Here is an 18076-nt window from a genome sequence, read left to right as displayed (position 1 = left end):
AATCCCATTTCACAGATGTGACACTGAGTTCAGGAGGATGAAGGGACTGAGGTTGCCACGGCTGAGCAGTGGGGCTAAGTATCAAATCTAGGAATGTCCACTGCCAAAGCCCCTGCTCTTTCTGCCATGCCACTCCTGTGGCTGCCTCACTGTTCAGGAATGGTTGGATAAACAGTTAGGGAAGCAACAAGAAAATCCACTGTAGACCAAGGCCATCCAGGAACTCTCTGCACTGCTCCCTGGTAGTCCCGCACCTGCTCTGTGAGTCTGCACAGCTCAGAATGTACCTTTCAGATTAGCTGGTGTGATTAAAGGTCAATGCCATTTGTCCCTCCATGGCTGTTTTCTAAAAGTAGAGCCATTTTCCTGATGATACAGTCTATTATTTTCATGCCTGAAATGCTCTAGAATAGCTTTAGGGCTTGGCTGCTCCTGATTCTCATCAGTTTTTTATGTTCCTGTGGACACCGACTCTCCCCCTCCAGATTAACCTGTGTTTGAAGTGTTGATTCATTTCATTCCGCATTAACAGGGGATACTGAACTCTGCTGCTTTGAAACAAGCCCTACTAGTTCCGTCAGCTATATGGTTGCAGAGGAAATGATCTTGTGCCACATAGCTATAGAAAGTCGAGTGGCAGAAGTAAATTAACCTACCATTTCCACAAAAGGATATGCTGAGAATTGCCAACAATATTTATGTGGGCATTGTGTTCCCAGATACACTTGGATGGCAGTGAATTGTCAGTTACTATGACAAAATGACTGAAGAAATCAATCTGCCAAGTATGAATAGCTCTCAATGGGCTTTAAGGTTCTCAGGTTAAGGGACCCGCAAAGCTGACAGCGGTTGGGTCTCATATCGATATGACCTCCATTGGGGAGCATGTAAATTAGCTGAGATGGAGGCAAAGGGGTCTGTTCCCCTTGTCCCCACCCCTCCAAGAAGGGCATTTTCCAATATTCACATGGAAATGAAAGACCATTTTAGAAGGCCTGAAAATCCAGCCATGTTAATCTATTCAAATCAGGCTTTTCTCCAGAAGAAACTTGAAGACTTTTCTAAAACATGTACCTGTCCAATTCCAGAGGGAGACGGGAGTTTCACCTTCTCATATGACCTTTTCTTCCTTTTTATTTGTCTTCTCCCAGCCTCTAGCTAAGTCATATTTGATTGCACAAAAGTAGCTCATTGTGGATAAATCAATATGGGTCTCTCTCTGTCTTTCTCATATATATATATATATGAGAAATACACACACACACACACACACACACACACACACACAGCCCCAATAAGCCTTCGTATTCTCTTCCTTTGGTTTCTAGGCCATCCCCGGGTTCTCTCCATTTCAGAGTGATTTTTTATTTTTTTTTTAATTTTTAAAGTTTTATTATAGTTGATTTACAAGGTTGTGATAATTTCTACTGTACAACAGAGTGACCTAGTCATGCATGTACACATAGCCATTCCAGAGAGAGTGATTTTTAAATAAAAGTTTTTTATGAGTGAGTACTGGCTAAGTTCCCATTCTAATAAAAAGAAAGATAAAACTATTCATTCAGAACAGCCACATGATTTGTAAAGTCTAACCTGTGGAGCAAGATTAGTGAGGAATAAAATGTTGAAAGCCACAGGCTGTTTAATTTCATGTCTGTCATCATTGCTGATTTGCGCTGTGATTTTAGGGTGATGCATGTAAATCCTTTATATGTAAACAACTCCTCAAATCAAGTTCTGAGGAAATCTGATTGTCTTTTAAAGGCAAAGGATTATTAAAATATTATCATCAGAAAAACAAAACAATTCATTTTTCTTTACCAAAAATTCAAACTATCATCAGACTTGGTTCTATTTCTTACCAACTAAGTCTTTGTGAGCTCTTTAAATTATGTTTTATACATTTAAAATACACTATGAGAAAATATTAAAATAAGATTAGGATTTTATCTCAATGTAAACATGCTAACATGAGAACTGGAAGAAACCCTGCAGGAGGACTCAGAAGACCCAGCTGAGTACTTAGGATAACCATCTAGTAACTGACAAATCTGGGCTGAACCCCAGTTCCATCACCTATTAAATGGGGATAATTACAACCGTGTCATAGTTAATGACACTGAGAATTCAGAGATGTCAAGTTGGTCATCTTTGTAGTTGTTAAAAGACATGAAGTCTCCTCTGCAAAGGTATTATGGAGGACAAAAGAAAAAAACTCTAAAGGATTGCAAACAGTGTGTAATTCAGTATTGAATATTGTATTAGGATTTTAGGAGCAGGAGACTTGCATTAGGGTTGAAGGAGTGAGGAAAGGCATAATGAAAAGTGCAGAAGTTGGTCTGGGGCTTGAATATGGGTCCAAATATAGTTTTAGGCAATTCTTATAGTATTCTTAATATGTAAACAGCTCTTTAAAATCAACAAGTCAAGCATACCAATAGCAAAAAAGAAAGGGGGCATAAAAGATAGTTCATAAACAAAAACAATATCATGAAACATGTTAACATATTCAACCTAATAACAAAGGAACTTCAAATAACCACATGTTTTCCTCCCTCCGTTTAGGTGGTAGAAGCTTATTATTATTATTTTTTAATATCCTTACCCAACAGTGAAAAGATTGTTTATGCATCTTGTTCTGGAGGGAAACTGAATACAGCCATTTTGGAAGACAATATGGCAGTATGAAGAATATGGAAATTATTGTTTAATCTTGAGATAATCAGAGATGTCCACAAAAATACAAAATACTAGTACAATAATGGAGCTACTTACAGTTTCAAAGAAAAAAAAATTACTAGATGCCTAACTATAGGGAATTGGTTTAATAAATTTTGATAGGTGATATTAAGAAGAATGTTTCCAAAGACTTCAATGGCATGGGAAAACATATCTGATGTAATAAGTAATTAAAGAGCCAGGTACAAAGTTATATGTAAGATATTAATTGTACTAAAGTGTATCTATCTATATATAAATATAAATGTATATTATAAAAAGGAAAGAAGGAGTTCCCATCGTGGTTCAGTAGTAACAAACCCAACTAGTATCCATAAGGACACAGGTTCAATCCCTGGTCTTGCTCAGTGGGTTAAGGAACAGGATTGCTGTGGCTGTGGCGCAGGCTGGCAGGTACAGCTCCAATTCGACCCCTAGCCTAGGAACTTCCATATGCCATGGGTGCAGCCCTAAAAAAAGACAAAAAAAAAAAAAAGAGGGAAAGAAAATAGTGGCATCTCTGTGTGACAAGACTGTGGATGATTTTTATTTTCTATTTTATAATTTTTCTAAAGTTTCTACACAAACATTAAATGTTATTTTTTTTCTTTTTTGTATATTGTGATTTTGTACTTATTTGTAATTAACAAAAAATTACTGATGTCATCATTTTGCTTTTTAGAAAATCAATTCCATTTTTTCAGATGTCTCTTTGTTGCTGTCTTCCCAATGGGTCAATGATTTACTTTTTGCTTCTCTAGAATCTTGCCCATGTGCCTTATTTCCCATTGAATTAGGAACATATCCACTTGTCAGATTACCTTTATGCAAAATTCTCTCCTCCTTTTGGCCATATCACCTATCTTACAAGACTACATCAGAGGCAGTTAAGAATGATGCTTAAGGAGTTTCTGTTGTGGCTCAGTGGGTTAAGAATCCAACTAGTATCCATGAGGATGTGGGTGTGATCTCTGGCCTCATTCAGTGGGCTAAGGATCCAGTGTTGCCATGAGCTGCGGTATAGTTCTCAGACACGGTTTGGATCTGGCATTGCTGTGGCTGTGGCATAGTCCGGCAGCTGCAGCTGCAATTTGACCCTTAGCTTGGCAACCTCCATATGCCACAGGTGCGGCCCTAAAAAAAAAAAAAAAAAAAAAAAAACAACAACAGAAAAATGATGCTTAGGAGTTCCCCTTGTGGTTCAGAGGGTTAAGAACCTAACATAGTGTCTGTGAGGATGCAGGTTCAATCTCTGGTCTCAGCGGGTCAGTGGGTTAAGGATCTGGCATTTGCTGTAAGCTTCAGCATAGGTCGTAGATGTGGCCTGGATCTGATGTAGCCGTGGTTGTGGCATAGACCTTCAGCTGCCACTCTGATTAGACCCCTCGCCTGGGAACTTCCATATGCCTCAGGAGTGGCTGTAAAAAGAAAGAAAGGAAAAAAAAAGAAAGAAAGAGAATAAAAAAAATAGGAAAAATAATAATGATGCTTAATGAAGCGCATGGACTGATTGCCATGTTCTTGGCATGGACTCTTGCCATGCCAAGAGTCTGATTGTCTAGGTTCTGTGAAACCTTAGGTGAGGCACTTAACCTGTACCAAACATCTTTTGGGGGTGGTGGATAGTAAAAGATGCATAATGAATATTTATTAACTCATTGAAATGAATGATGCAAAAACAGGTAATAGGAAAAGAGAGGACTTAAATACCTACTATCCAATATATATTACCATTCTATATATACTACCTTTCCTATACATACTACTTTTCTACACATCCCATATTATCCTACTACCCTATACATGCATTTAAAATGTGCCTTCCTGCTCTTGAGTAGAGAGGCAGCATATTTTAGAAAGAGTAGTCTTGAAGCAGAATTTCAGTCCTACCAAGTAGTTGCTATTTTCCTTGTGCAAGAAACGTAAATTTTCTAAACTCATTTTACTCATCTGTAAAAATGGAGAACTAGTAAAGTTTCCTGTGATGATTGCCTGTGTAATACTACTGTTCAACAAATATTTTCTTGCACCCCTACCCCCAAACCCTTATGTCTCCCTCCCTAAGACAAATGAAGTATATCTTTCCAGGAACTTCAGCCCTAACTCTAAAACTAAGTGGGCTCCAGAATGACCTTCACTGTAGCCCCTGAGTATTTTCTATGGGACTTGGTTAAGCAACTTTTAATAACAAATTCCCTTCTGATCAGCAAAGTTATGGTGATTCATGCTCCAAATTTTTCCCTTCAACTCATTCATTTTCAAGCTTCTTTTTCTGTTAGACTGTGCTGTTACACTTAAATATTTCCCTCTAACTCTTCATTTGAACTTAACTGGCAGAATCAGCTTCTATTAAACATTAAGCTTTTCTGTCTGTGAGAATGTCTTTCATTTGCTCTGTAGTTCTGGGAAAACTAAGTAAATTCGTTCATTTAAGGGAAATGATCATTTGATAAGTGGCTGAAACTTCACCCTAAATGTGGTCATATTTCTTGCTTATGTCGTCCTTAAAAAAGAGTTAAACTAAATACGTCTTCTTTCATTGAACTTGACATAGATGATGACAAATGACTTCAGAAACAATCCCAGCGCCCTGTGAGGCAAATGATTTGAGCCCACCCCATGTGACTTATAATGCTTAGAGTTTTTAAGACTTTGGGAGTAAAATTTTGGTTTGGGAAGTAATTATTAGAAACCCAGACTGCAAAAAAAAAAAAAAAAAAAAAAAAAAAAAAAAAAAAAGTGAGAAAGAACTCAATGGCATGGAATCCTACAAGTCTGCCAAGCAAGAAGCCAGGGTAGGAGATACATGATTCAGAAAAGGGTTCAACTCCTTTTGAACCTTTATATTCTCTAATCCTTAAAACAGGTTTGCTCTCTTGTTCACATTCACTTAAGATTCAAAACAGCTGGGTAAAATCTGGAATAATCTAGGGTTACTGTGAACATATTTAAATTGAGATCAAATCTTAGTCTTTCCCTTTTTCTTTTCTGTTCTGTTCTGTTTATTTGCTTCAAAGGGCTTCAGGGGCAGTGATGTGAATTATTCTGCATGTGCTTGATAGATTTTAGGCTTTATGAGAGGCAAGATGCCTGCTGACTTTGTGAGCATGAAAAGACCACTCTGACCAGGGTTTTCAGATTTGGTTAGTCTGCACGTAGTGACTCATGTGGGTCATTATTCTCACAAAAGCAAAAGACTTGTCTAATTGGACCAGGTGGGGAGCCTAACAGGTGTTTTATACCACGTTGTCTCTTTAAGACAAGCAGAGAAAATGTTTGAGAAATGTTATTCCAGGAACAAGGCTCACAAATTGATTTTTTATTTTAATTTCTTATTAAAGGGTAGTTGATTTACAATGTTGTGCCAGTTTTTTTCTGTACAGCAAAGTGACTCAGTTATACATACATATAGATGTATGTCTACACATATATACACACGTTCTTTTTTAATATTCTTTGCTATTGGACAAGTTAATTTTCAAATTGCTGAATTCTGAAGGACATTTTAGTGTTAGAAGATAAAAACAAAGCTATCACCTCATCCAACAATATTGTTCCTCTTCTTCTACTGTGGCTCAACTGTAATTTATAAGCAATTGCATTAATTTCTTTTCCCAATTTTTCCTTCGCTGGAACTTGTAGAGAAAGCATCAAAATCAAATGACAACTTTTTCTCAAAGAGTCAATTAAATCAACTTCTATAAAAAGTGCATTACTTATAATGCAGCTAAAATGTAGCATGTTTAAATTTGATTATCTTATTCTTCATAAAGATGTAAGTTTGAAACATTTATTTATCAGAGGAGTTGAAAATAGTTTTATCTTTGTTGAGTGCTTTTTTTTCCCCTCACTACTCAAAGAGTTATTTCTAGGTTTTACATTTCTTGGCATTTTCCTAATGAGAAAAGATGTCAAGTGTCTTTACAACCTATTTAGTTTGTATTTGTTTTTGGAGAATTGTTAATTAGACTATATTATGAATATTAGCTATACTGCTGTATAAGGAAACTATGACTGGTATTTTAAAGAGATCTGGTTTTGGAAAAATTAGACATACAAAACAGATTAATAAGGGGGTGTTTATTCCTGTTATAAAAGTTTTCTTCACTTTACAAAATAATTTTCATTTGAGTTCCTTTAAATATTGCAATATTTGTACATTTGAAATGTGATTTTGTATAAAATGATCTTTTTCAGAGTGTATTTATTAGTGTTAAACTTAGTGCATAAATTTTATTGCATTAGTTTAATCATCCAGATAAACATGGCTTTAAAAAATATATACTTTCACTTGAACTGCTTACAAACTGAGAAATAATTTTATAGAACATTAGAAATAGAAGGAAACTTGGAAACACTTGAAGAGAGTCTGCATGCCCATATAGTTTTTCATTGTCGACCTCGCAGTTAGTAGGTAGATGCAGAAAGTGGATCAGCATTATTGGTTTATTCCCACTCTCATTTTGGAAGTGTGTATGCATGTGTGCTGGTGCTTGGTGTAAGAGGTTGGCCAAAATTTCACAGCTTAAAAATGATCAAAGGTGCATTTTCTACAGCCCTTTATTCAGCAAGTGGCAAATGAAAAGGAAGGGATTTTAAAGTCTATATCTGCTTCTTATTTTTAAAATACATGTCATTCAGCACAGACAAATGTAATAATTCCAAACGCTCTTTGGCTTTTGTGCACTTCCAAACCACCGCCTTCTCATTGCTGTTTCTCTAAACGTCTGAATTTGAGACATCTTTTGAAACTCTCCCCGCCTCACACGCTTCAAGTCACACACACCAAAAAGAACTACTGGCCAGAGAGGGAAACGGGAGACATTTTACAAACAGATTTTGAAAAGCAAAAATATCAAATCAAGGACAATTTTGCCATGGAGAGTGGAGAGGTATCTACCTCACAGGCTACCTATGACCTTCCATAAAAATCATGTTCAGAAATGATGAAGAAGCTAGAGAAGCCAACAAACAAGAGGAGACAGAAACCTTGAGGAAAAGGGGGCGGGTTCCTCATTTTCTAGATTTAAGGAGGGACCCACAAGGGTTTGCTTTAGGATCGCTGCCGGCTGCCCCTGCACACAGTTTGCGCAGAAAGCTGGGCGCTGGACCTTTTGAACTCTGGCCGCTCGACAAAAACACCCGTTTGAAAGGTGGCATTCACTGGGCTGTCAGAATTAAGCAACACCAAATGAAGGCGCTCATAAAACTGCGTTGAGCTCAGTAGAGCCTCTGGCTTTAATCCCTACGTTGTGGATTAATATCAGGTGTTAATTTCAAACAGGGGAGTCCTTTGGAGGAAACAGACAAGGAAAAGTCATACCTATTGAACTTTTTTTTTTTTTTTTTTTTTTTTTTTTTTAATGCTGGAAGAGCTGGGGGCGGTGTGTGTGTGTGTGCTTTTCTTGTCAGACGCACCCCAGTTGCATTAGTTACCTGCGAAGGGGAATTGTGAAAGCAGGCAAAGATCGAAACACCTCTCTGCCTTTCTTCAGGTTCTCTTGGAAAGGGCGGGTCTGTGAGGGGGAAGCGCCCTGCACGCAAAGGAGTTTTGCAGGAGGCAGGAGCCTCCTCCCGATCCGGGAGGGGCCCGGGAGTCTGCGCCCAAAGGTAGGCACCTAGAGGCAGGCAGAATCTGCTTCCCCGCACCGCTCCCAAAATCAGACAGGGTCTTGGGAACGCCGCCGTCCGAGGTTTTCCCCAAAGGGCGGCTTGGAGAGGGTTGAACTTGGAGTGGAGCCGTTCTTCTTTTGAGTGCAGTGTGAAAACAAAGGGCCAAATTGGGCTTCCTGGTCTGCGGGCGCTGGTGCATTTCAGACCCTTGTCCCTCCGGGGAAATCAGCTGCCCTTGTCGCACTCCCACCTCGGACTCCGCACTGTTGAGAGCAGCAGGACCCACGGCGTCCTTCGCTCGTTCCTTGAGGCCAAAGCCCGGCGTTTGCAGAGACGCGGGCACCCTCTGGCCCCCGCCGCCCCGCCGTCGGTTGCTGCTTTTGCGCCGGTTGCTTTGGGCGGGCCAGCCCTTCTTTTTTCAGCACAAAGGGTTTGAGGTGCATTGCTTTCTTTGGCGTAAAGCCCTCGCCGGGTCAGAGTGAAATCTCCGCTTTTTTCAGGAGCATGGCAACACAAAAGGTTTAAGGGGGGAAATTGTTAAAAGGAAGCCCTTTTCTCTTTAGGCTGAATGCAGTGGGGAGATTAAAACTTTCATTTGAGATTTTGCAGTATTCATGGTGGTGGGGCCATGAATGGGACCGAGTCAAAGCCCCCAGCGCTGCTGTGTGTGCCCTTTTATCTCCCGCACATCTTCAGACACAGGTTGTTTTGCACTTGAAAGAGGGGAGAGAGGGGAATGTGGGATTTTGACAGCTGATATTGGCCTCTGAACTCTTGATGGGGATTTTCTAATTAACCCCAAGTACCCATCAGGTGGCCAACACGGAATGATTTCTGTCAGAGAGGGCCAAAAGTTTCCCATTTTGATCCGATGGACAGGAGAGCTTTTAACATTCAGAGTAAGGAAATTTAGGAAGCGCCTCTGAACACAGAATTTGAAAAGCCTGTTGGAGCAGGTTGGGTTGGAGAAGGCAGGCAGGCATGAGGATGCCAGCAACCAGGGCTGTGTGAGGCCACCATCCCTACACTTGGGAAAAAGGGAATGAGGTTCCCTCGGACTGAGAGAACACGCCTCTGTGTGCTTTGGGAGCTAAGTCAGCTAAAGAATGTGGGTGGAGAGCTCTAACTTTTAGTTTTACTATTATATCTGAATTCCCCTTCGTTAGGTGGTTTTAATTCTAGGTCAAACCCAGGACTCTCTGACAAGACCCTAGCATGTGCTAAAATAGTTCTATGTGATTTTAATAAATGTACCTGCAACTGAAGAGCCGATGGAAATGGTAGGTCAACCTTTATAACTAGAGAGAGAACTACTGATTCCTTGGTTCAAAAGCAAACCGGCTTGGAGAACAGACTTGTGGTTCCCAGTGGGAAGGGGGAGGGATGGGATGAACTGGGAATCTGGGTTTAATTGCAAACTCTTGCATCTTGCATTGGAGTAATGAGATCCTGCTGTGTAGCACAGGGAACTATATCTAGTCACTTATGATGGAACACGATGGAGAGTAATGTGAGAAAATGTATATATGTGTGTGTGTGTGTGTGACTGGGTCAGTTGAAATTGACAGAACACTGTAAACCAACTAGTGGAAAAAATAAAAATCATGAAAAACAAAAACAAAACTGCATGGGTTGTTTTGGAACAAGTCCCAAGACCAGATAATAAGTTTGGTTGATGACCCTCCAAATTCTAAGTTCTTGAGGGATTCAGTTTCAGTGTTGGGACTTGAAGTCCTACAGAGTGTATGTTTAAACAGGTCCCCAGGCAGGTGATCCTTCTGATTGGGCCAAGCTTCAGGGCAGGGTTTCCCAGGTTTCTCTGACGATAATTAGACTAGGAGGGCTTGTTTTAAAAATGCAAACAGACATGGCGTCTTTGTACTCAAAACTCCAGCAGATGGTTCTGAAAATGTTTATTTTTAACAGACTTCTCTGAGGGCTTCCAGGGCCCCCAAATCTCCTGTTTTTCTCCTATCCCAGTTTCCTTCACAGGTTCCTTTCCATTTCTCTGCCCTTCAAATGTTGAGAGAGCCCCATGGCCCAGTCTTTAGCTTTTTCTAATCCTCCTTCCTTGATGATCTCACCTAGTCTTGTGGCTTTCTACTAGATCCTCAAGTTATGGCTCCAGCCCAAATGTCCCCTAAACTCTAGACTCTCCATCTCTCTAATTGTTTGCCTGGTACCTCCACTTGGCCCTGATCTTTGTCCTAGAACATTCTCTCAGCTGTCGGAGAGAAGGCCGTTGTGGCTGGAGCGTGCAAGGGTGGGAGGACGGTAGAGATGGGGTTGGAGAGGAAGGCAAAGGCAGATCATTAGGGCCTTTTAGGCGGTAGGAAAGGGTCAGGTTTATTTCAAGGGCCGTTGGAAGGCTTGAAGGGTGTAAGGAGTTGGGAAGTCATAACATCATCGAATTAAGTTTTCAAAACTGGCTGCCATGTGGAAAAAGAATTGGAGCAGGCAAGGAACACCTGGAATGGAAGGCTAGATAGGAGTCTTTTACAATAGTGCAGGCAAGAGATGATGGCGTAGTCCACCCTCTTAAATAGAGTTTCTTTAAAAAATTTAATGAGGGGAGTTCTCTTCGTGGCTCAGTGGTTAACGAACCTGACTTCAAAAGTTGAGAGAGCCCCATGGCCCAATCTTTAGATCTCATCTTTTTCTATTCCCCACTCCTTGGCAATCTCACTTAGTCCTGTGGCTTTCTACTAGATCCTCAAGTTATGGCTCCAGCCCAAATGTCCCCTGAGCTCTAGACTCTCCATCTCTTTAATTGTTTAGATGCGGGTTCAATCCATTAGGATGCGGGTTCGTTCCCTGGCCTCTCCGGTGGGTTAAGGCTTGCTGTGAGCTGTGGGATAGGTTGCAGACACAGCTCAGATCTGGCATTGCTGTGGCTATGGCACAGGCTGGCAGCTGTAGCTCTGATTTGATCCCTAGCCTGGGAACCTCCATATGCCATGGGTGTGGCCCTAAAAAGCAAAAAAAAAAAAAAATTAGGAACTTGCTTTGGAACATGGGAGCAAAGAACAACAGTGCTTCAATGAACATGACTGATTTTAATGTCAGGTTTTAAACTTGAGGTAGCTATGCATAAATCTGATCAAGACTCTTTAATGCTAAGCTCAATTCTTAAAAATCACAACAATGAAAAAATTTTTCACACAAGAGACAAAATTAAAAATATTTTTCCGGAGTTCCCGTCGTGGCGCAGTGGTTAAAGAATCCGACTAGGAACCATGAGGTTGCGGGTTCGATCCCTGCCCTTGCTCAGTGGGTTAACGATCCGGCGTTGCCGTTAGCTGTGGTGTAGGTTGCAGACGCGGCTCGGATCCCGCGTTGCTGTGGCTCTGGCGTAGGCCGGTGGCTACAGCTCCGATTCAACCCCTAGCCTGGGAACCTCCATATGCCGCGGGAGCGGCCCAAGAAATAGCAACAATAACAACAACAACAAAAAAAATATTTTTCCAACCATTAAAAAATTTCAAGAGTTGTAATTAAACATAAATACTTTTAATGTTGAAATATCTTATAATATTTGTAATGGATTTCACATCCAATCAGATACTTCTATTTATTTATTTGTTCATTCAACAAATATGTATTGAAGCTTACTAAGTGCCAGGTACTGGTCAAGGGACCTAAATACCAAGTATTTCAAAATAATGATTAAGTCCTCACTTGCAGAATCTGCTTGCCTGCCAGTAGTTCATCTGTCACAATATGTCATCTAATTTATGTAAAGGGAGAGGGTAGAAGCCTCCACCTGGAGCCCATCTAGCCCCTGTCTCTTTATCCTGTGGTCTGTGCTCCTTGGGCACCCAGAACTCCTCCAGTAGCTTGGTGGGTGTTCTGCAGCTGTCTGCCAAAGGAGACAGATGTTCTTGCCCAGTTAAGAGAGGGCCAGACAAAGCTCACTTGGTTGGGCTGATTTGGGGGTTGACAACTGGCACTGCTCAGGGGTGCTGCTTTACAAGGATGCTCAGGTAGCTGCATAGGGCCAGAGGCAGCTCTTCCAGGGCCTCTGATGGCCCCAGAATCCAACTTGTGCCTCCCTCACAACCTCACACGTAGATGCCTTGGCACTTTAGGAAGGGGCTAGAAATCAACCAGTTCTAGTCAGTGAACAGAACTGTTATGGACAGAACTATGCCCCCTGCCCTGCCACCCTCTCCAGCCCCACCCTGTCCAATTCATATGTCTGTGTTTGGCCTTTAGGGAGGCAATTAAAGTTACATGAGATCGTAAGGGTGGGGCCTTAATCCATTATGACCGGCAAGAAGAGAGAGAAATAGATACCCTAGGATGCATGAGGCACAGAGGAAAGGCCATGTGAGAAGGCATCCATCTACAAGCCAAGGAAAGAGGCCTCAGAGAAATCAAACCTGCTGTCTTGATCTTGGACCTCCAGTCTCCAGACTTGTGAGGAAATTAATTTCTGTTGTTGAAGCCACCTGGTCTGTGGTACTTTATTGTAGCAGCCCTTGCAGACTAATGAAAGAACTGAGCCAAATGCAGAAACTTTCAAACTTGGCTCCGCATTGGGACCATCAGAGGAGTGCCTGGGATTTCCCCTCAGAAATTCTGATTTGATTGGCCTGGTGTGTAACCTGGGTATCAGGACTTTTTCGGAGCTCCGCAGGTAAACCTTAATAAATGTCTGGCAAGGTGAACACTGAGGTATATGGAATGATTGGCCAACGGGACCTGCTGTGTAGCACAGAGAACTCTACCCAGTATCCTGTGATAATCTATGCAGGAAAAGATTCTGAGAGAGCATGGATATGTGTATATGTGCGACTGGGTCACAGCAGAAATGATCACAGCCTTGTAAATAACTATACTTCAATAAAACAAAAAAATAGATGTCAGGCAAGGTGAGAACCAGGGGTAATGAGTAAAAGTTTCAAGGAAGCAGATTTAATTTGATTGGAAAAGACCAAAAACAATTTTTTTGTGTTGGATCAGCTTGTTGAAATGGTGAGGTAAATGCCCCTTCCGCCATCATTGAAAGTATTTTAGCAGGAATTTCCCTTCGTGGCTCAGCAGTTAGAGAACCCAACTAGGATCCATGAGGATGTGGGTTCAATCCCTGGCCTCCATCAGTGGGTTAAGGATCTGGCATTGCTGTGATCTGTGGTATAGGTCGCAGATGAGGCTTGGATCTGGCATTGCTGTGGCTGTAGCATAGGCTGGCAGCTGTAGCTCCGATACAGCTCCTAGCCTGGGAACCTCCATATGCCATGGGTGCAGTCCTAAAAGGCAAAAAAAAGAAAAAGTATTTAAGCAGAGGTAGGAAATGGTGCAGAGGTTTCCTGGAAGAGGTCACACTGGATGCCATTCTTCTGGGAAATGTGGCATCCACCCTGACACCTCCCTTCCCCTCACCTTCCCCTGACCCCACATGTGCATACAGGTCTACTCGAGCACCCTGGGTCCAGCTCACTGGGTAGTTTCTGACCCTCAGTGCTCCCTCCCTGATCTGTCTTACTGGAGTGTTTCTCTGTGCTTTTCTGGGTCCTCACCATCAAATGAAGAGACTAAACTTGCTGTATTCTAAGCTGCTTTCCAGATCTCAGATTTCTTCATTTTAATCAAGTAAAAATACAGCTTCCTGATTGTAACAGGGGATGGGAATTAAGTCAGCGACTTCAAGCGGTATCAAGTTCCTCTCCAGGAGAAAGGCAGCTTTAGTCAATGAGCTATGCTTATTTCTACACAAATTGAATTAGTGGAAAATGAAAGGGGTCACCTGCTGGAGATGTCCCTTTGCCCTCGGCAGATAAATGCTTGCCTAGGATGCCTGCCTGGGAAAGCTTGCATTCATGGTGGGCACACCTGTCAGCCTCGTTGGTGGTTTTTTTTTTTTTTTTATGCTAGATGCTTATTATTGTGTAAGACGGCACAGTAAGTCAGCATAGAAGTGGGGGTGTGTCAGGCATTCAAGTGACCTCTGTACACCTTTCATTGCTGGAATCATGGCCTCCTTTGGAAGGGGAGACATCCGATGCCTTTCTGCTGTGAAACCTTAGAACTCTGAGTGGGATCTGCCTTCCTGTATGCTTTTTTCCACCTTGTTGTGGATTTGAGGATTCAGCCTGCTCTTGTGACTTTGGGTCCTGTCCCAAGTCTCCTCTCTGGGACTGTCCTCTTACTAAGTGCAGTTAGGAAGTAGCTCCATAGCCCCTTTTATGCCATCTCTGAAACTGGCTGTGACACTTTGGCATCAAACCATTTGATGACTGACAATGCGGGAAGCAGACAGGAAGTAACAGAAGTGGACAACTTGAAGATGTCAATTGTTCAGCCCTGCAGGATTTTTTTTTTTCTTCAGGGCCAAGGTTTCAGCATATGAAAGTTCCCAGGCTAGGGGTTGAATTGGGGCTACAGCTGCCAGCCTATGCCACAGCCAGAGCAATGTAGGATCTGGGCCTCATCTGTGACCTTCACCACAGCTCACAGCAACGGCGGATCCTTTAACCCACTGAACGATGCCAGGGGCTGAACCCGCGTCCTCATGGATGCTAGTCAGTTTCGTTACCACTGAGCCACAACTGGACCTCCCCCTGCAGAACTTTAGAGTCGAAGCTCCTGGCCTACTTTTCTTGCTTCTTTCTGGTGGAAACTAAAAGCCTGGCATTGTTACCTATTTTACATATAGTAGTGTGTATATGTCAATTCCAACCTCCCTTATTTATCCTTCTTGTCCTGCATTTCCTCTAACCATGAATTTGGTTTAAAATCTCTGAGTCTATTTCTGTTTTGTAAGTTCTTCTGTATCCCACACCCCTCTCCCCCAAAAGGAGTTCCCATTGTGACTCAGCTGGTTAAGAACCCAACATAGTGTCCATGAGGATGCAGGATGGATCCCTGGCTTCACTCAGTGGGTTAAGGATCTGTCATTGCTGCAAGCTGCTGTGTAGGTTACAGATGTAGCTCCAATTCTGAGTTGCTATGGCTGTGCTGTATACCTGTGGCTGCAGCCCAATTCGACCCAAAGCCTGGGAACTTCCGTATATCTCAGGTGTGCCGCCCCCCCCAAAAAAAGCCTATCATGAGAATGAGCATCATGAACCTCTCCCTACTCCCTGCTAACCTTAGGCATGATCAGTCTTAGGCATGATCAGTCAGGGTTTCCAGGGAAACAGACTAATGCAATACACACATGTGTGTATGTGTATGTGTGTGTATATGTATGGATGTATCCATACATACATATACACACACGCACACATAAGCACAGAATGGCTTAAAGACTTAAACCTAAGATTAGACGCCATCAAACTCCTAGAAGAGACCAGAGGCAAAACTTCTCTGACATCAACCATATAAATGTTTTCTTAGGTCAGTCTCCCAAGGCCACAGAAAACAGTAGCAAAAATAAACCAGTAGGACCTAATCAAACTGACAAGCAAAAAGACAGCCTATGGAACAGGAGAAAATAGTTTCAAACAATGCAACTGACAAGGGCTTAATCTCTAAAATATGCAAACAACTTATATAACTCAACCACAAAAAACCAACAACCCATTTGAAAAATGGGCAAAAGACCGGCATAGACATTTCTCCACAGAAGATATATAGATGGCCAACAGGCACATGAAAAATGTTCAACATCACTAATTATTACAGAAGTGCAAATCAAAACTACTATGAGGTACCACCTTACACCAGTCAGAATGGAAATCATTAATAGGTCCACAAATAACAAATGCCGGAGAGGGTGTAGAGAAAAGGGTACTCTCCTACGCTGTTGGTGGGAATGTAAATTGGTACAACCACTGTGGAAAACAGTATGGCGGTAACTCAGAAAACTAAATGTAGAACTACCATTTGACCCAGCAATCCCACTCTTGGGCATATATTTAGACGAAACTTTCATTAAAGAAGGTACATGCACCCCTATGTTCATTGCAGCACTATTCACAAATGCCAAGATATGGCAACAACCTAAATGTCCATTAACAGATGAATGCATTAAGAAGATGTGGTACATATACACAATGGAGTACTGCCCAGCCATAAGAAAAGTACAAAATAATGGCATTTGCAGCAGCATGGATGGAACTAGAGGCTCTCATAGTAAGTGAAGTAGGTCAGAAAGAGACAAATATCATATGATATCACATATCTGGAATCTAATATACAGCACAAATGAACCTCTTCACAGAAAAGAAACTCATGGACTTGGAGAACAGACTTGTGGTTGTCAAGGGGGAGGGAGTGTGATGGAATGGAAGTTTGGGGTAGAGAGAGAGGGATTTAAAGAGTTGGCTCACATGATTGTAAAGACTGACAGATCAGAAAAAGGAAGGATTACGTGTAAACTTCTAGCTTGGAAACCAGGAAACCAGGGACTTGCCTGTGGTCACACAGCTTGGTGGTTGCCGAGCAGCTGTAATGAGTGTTCCCAAGCTTCTGTGATTCTACTTGACTGTATAAAGACATTTTTGCATCCTCCTCCCCTTCCTCTCTAAATTTCAACCAGTTAGAAGGAAGAGAGAAGTGGGCACACTTTCCAAATCTATGCCCTCCCCGTCCAAGGGCGCACCACTGGAATTAAAAAAACTTTTCTTTGAGCAAAGCTGCTCTTTGGTGGGTCTCCTTCATTAATTATGGTGGTGCTGCTGCATGATGTTTGGATTGTACAGGTGTAAATAGAGACTAATGAGGCTGGTAATAATTCAGAAAGGGCAGGATCGACATGGCAGAGGGAGGTACTGTCCACTGGGCTAGGCTGTTTCCAGTGGTCCAGGCGGAAGTGAATGCCACAGGTTTGCAGGGCTGCCAGGTCCTGCCTGGTAATTGCCCCAGAGCCCAAGCTGTGAGAAGAAGGCATTGTCATTGCAGTTCTGAAGCCTGCTAGAGACTGTAAGAATAAGTCTAATCTATCTTGCAGACATTTCAGTTTCAGCTGTTGCTGTGACAAATTGTTTCTTTGCTGAAGTCCAGCCCAAGAATCTGTGTGTGTGTGTGTGCATGCGCGCACGTGCACGCATGTGCATTTGGGCAGGGGTGGGGCTGGTTAAGCAAGCATGCTAAATTTTAGGAAGCTATAGAGTGCATGATGGAGGTCATGAGAGAAATGACTTCTTTTTATCTTAGGTCATGCTTCTCATTTAATTTTAAATCCAGAATGCAAGAAGTGGCTATTAATCACAATCTGAACATTTCTACTTCATGTTTTGGAATGTTTTGGCTTCAAGTGACTAGATGAAAACATCAAAAGTTCCTCTATTGATTTATTATGTATAATTTAAATCCCTTCTCTGGGAACCTGAGAATGCTGACATTTCTGTAAAATATTCCTATCCACAGGAGGAAGGTTTCCACTGGGAAAGGATTTGGTAGCAGAAAACTGAATGCCTTTGTCACTGTCAGTTGGCTAAATCCATTGGTTTTGTGTTGTGGATGTACCCTCAACTTTATACTAGTGATTTTCATTTCTGACGTTGAACTGCATACATTCGAGGACTGGGGGAAATTTTTAGGGAAGAATTCTATAACAATAACAGGATGGTCTCAAAGTCTCTTATGGTCTTTTAAGTTACAATATTCTATGTGCAGTATTTCGGTATATTTTAACTAAGTACTTGGTAATTTCCTTCAAATGGCCCATGAGCACCTTAAAGCCAGCATGTGATAATCTTAGTATTTTCTGGCCCAAACTTGCTCCTTTGGTGTTCTCTGCATTAGTAACAGGAACCATGTAGCTCAGAGTTGTCCAAGCCAGATCCCAAAGGGTCTG

The 18076-nt window shown here is 41.8% G+C and overlaps 1 long non-coding RNA gene across 3 annotated transcripts in view; it reads left to right on the top strand.

The window, feature by feature from the left end:
* Positions 1–18076, top strand: part of LOC110259291 (uncharacterized) — a 177245-nt gene that overhangs the window by 35591 nt on the left and 123578 nt on the right. Inside the window, exon 1 of one of the 3 annotated variants that reach the window (XR_014837189.1) lies at positions 8144–8328. The exons of 1 other annotated variant lie outside the window; for it this stretch is intronic. This is a non-coding gene — a long non-coding RNA (uncharacterized LOC110259291). Of the gene's footprint in view, positions 1–8143; positions 8329–18076 lie in introns of those variants that run through there. One more of the 3 variants, XR_002341549.2, reaches the window with a different exon arrangement.

The sequence above is a fragment of the Sus scrofa genome, chromosome 2 (genome assembly GCF_054392235.1).
Source record: "Sus scrofa isolate SSC_HxYL_T2T_F1_AM1 chromosome 2, Sscrofa_HxYL_maternal_Yorkshire_Landrace_v2.0, whole genome shotgun sequence".
NCBI lineage: Eukaryota > Metazoa > Chordata > Mammalia > Artiodactyla > Suidae > Sus > Sus scrofa.
This window is presented reverse-complemented; position numbering and strand designations above follow the sequence as displayed.